Genomic DNA, 2,627 nt, shown 5'->3' with positions numbered 1-2,627 from the left:
ATTGAATACTTAAGACTTATACGAACTCAAAACACCTTAGCCTAAACACCTAAACAAATTAACCATAATTGTCCGAAATTCACCATGGGTATTGGTACTGTGCCAATAGTATCGATACTGGACCCATGGGTATTGATACTCACCTGAGTATCAGTAGCAAAATTTGCTTCGATGTTTTGAAAATTACCTTTATATCAATACCCCTATGGGGAGAATCGATACTCCCATGAGTATCGATACCAAAATCAACTCTGATGTTTCCCAAAATGTCTCAGTGTCGATACTGACTAGCTGAGTATTGAAAATAGACCCAGAGTGTTGATACTCCTTGAAGAGGTATCGATATTGCCCTTATAAATCACTTGGTTTTTCTTTACACGAAGAATAGTATCGATATTGTTCTTCTAGTACTGATACCGACGAACATGGTTGCTCTATTTTGAGCACAAAATCATACCCAAATCTCACCCATTCACTCCCCAAGACTAGTGAACATTTTTAAAGTCTTATTTAGTGTCTCAGAGGTCAAAATGTGCCATCTTTCATGCATTTAATACAAAAATACGAATTTCACCATGAATTAGCTCTAGCATGCTTACATGAACAAAATATACCAAAATGCTCATACCATGATCTACATACAATATGGTTGAGATAGAAACATGTTATCTTGAAGCTTGGTGACTAAAAACGTTCTTAAATCACCCAAGAGGGAGCTTTTCTGTTCCCCTTGCCTTAGAGCCCTCACATTTCTCTTGAACTAATCAAAACTATAGGAAAATGAGAACATTTTAGAACTTATGAAAGTGTTAGAACGATCCTATAACTGAAAACTCTCCTAGAAATGAATTAAACTTTAAGATTCCGTAAACCACTCTAAAACCCATTTTTGGTTGACCTTACCTAAACCTTGCAAAATAGGGCTTAAATGGAAGTTTGGGAGATGAAGATTAAATTTCTTACATTAGAAATCTTAAAGGAAGCTTAGGATTCTTAAACCTTGGAACTTTGTTGATATCTTGGATAGGGAAGAATATGGTAGGAAAAGTGGAAGATGATAAGCAAATGTGAGGAAAAAGAAATGGCAAATGACGTGAGATCACAAATAATTAAGGGTGTTCAACATTTTATTTAAAAATGGGTTAATTACCTACCAAGTCCTTCCCCATTTGATTCATGATTAAATTCATCCTTTTTAAGCTTGTTGGGCTCATTCCAAGCCTAAATCAACTCCATTCGGGTTCTAAGATTCATAAACTATAGACAAATCATTCTAAGGCCTAAATGAATAAACAGACACTTCGCACCCATTTTTCAGGGTGTTACAATATGAATTCCACTCATTGTAGTAATAGCCTTACAATGCTCTTTACTTTGCTGCTTTGGATTTTTAATAACACGTGGAAGTGTTCCATGCAACCTATTATTGAGAGCATTTTCCATTTGTCCCACTTGTTTCTATAGAGCACGTAATGATGTTGATTGACTCAACATATACTCTTTCTTCAAAGACTTAAGAGATGATAAAGTGAAAATTTGGGTTGAAGAGTACCCTTGATATGCTTGCCTTTGTTGTGGCTGAGCAACTGGGTAATGTGGATGTGGTTGCTTCTTTGTTTGCTGCTGATTACGATGGTGTGGCTAATAATTCTGATACGCTCTGATTTCTCCAAGAAAGATTGGGATGATTTCTAAAATTAACATTATATACATTTCCAAAAGCATTGTCATTCTTTTGATAATTATGCACGTAGTAGACGAACTCTAAATTTTAGGGGCATTCATCAAAGTTATGATTATCGCCATAATAAGAACAAGTGATGAGAGATGCAACCTTGACTTTATACATTACCCTTTGTTTTTTTAATTTCTTTACCATATCTGTAAATGTTGAAATCTGAGATGCCATCGAGTTGAAGCTTCAGAATCTATTGCTACAACGTTACATCGGCCAAACATATTCCTCATATTAGGATACTGGCAATCATTAGTTGAGATCCTCTCCAGAAATCACAAGATTAATTATATGTCTTATCTAACAACGATTCATTCACTAAAGTATTGACCACCATACGAATGTGTATGTTTAACCCATTGTAAAGCATCTCTATTTTAGTCCAATGTGGGAACCCATACATAAGACACTTTCATAGTAAATCCTTGAATCTTTCCTATGCTTCATATAAGCTTTCATCCTCTATTTTCTTGAATGAAGTTAGATCATTTTGGAGTTTGGTATTCATGTTTGGCGTGTTGAATTGTATACAAAATTTATATGATAACACAATTGAGGATGCTATAGCACCTGATGATATTATGAACATTATACTTTAAGTATACTACATCTATGTGATTAGAAATAATTAAAACCCTTTGAACTACTCTAATCACTTTCATTAATTAAAGGTTTCAAAGTATTAACAAATCTAATCGATTGAATGTATGCTTTTTGGCACAAGCATTTCTACTCGGCAATACCAACACTACCAAAAGTGCACAACAAATCAACCAAATCTATTTCTAGAAAATAACTGAAAATACCATACATTTAATCATTGGTATTTCTACTAATAATCATGAACAAAAAGAACATAAAAGTAATCATTAAATAAACATAAAATAATCAA

The 2,627-nt window shown here is 33.8% G+C and overlaps 1 non-coding gene across 1 annotated transcript; it reads left to right on the top strand.

Moving 5' to 3' along the window:
- The first annotated feature begins 2,127 nt into the window (after positions 1-2,127).
- Positions 2,128-2,234, top strand: LOC120177860. The gene has a single exon (XR_005521477.1). It is a non-coding gene; the product is annotated as a small nucleolar RNA R71 (small nucleolar RNA).
- The last annotated feature ends 393 nt before the right edge of the window (positions 2,235-2,627 follow it).

This window comes from Hibiscus syriacus, unplaced genomic scaffold (assembly GCF_006381635.1).
Source record: "Hibiscus syriacus cultivar Baekdansim isolate YM2019G1 unplaced genomic scaffold, ASM638163v2 tig00003454_pilon, whole genome shotgun sequence".
NCBI lineage: Eukaryota > Viridiplantae > Streptophyta > Magnoliopsida > Malvales > Malvaceae > Hibiscus > Hibiscus syriacus.
The sequence above is the reverse complement of the archived record's forward strand: the minus strand, read 5'-3'. Positions and strand labels throughout refer to the sequence as shown.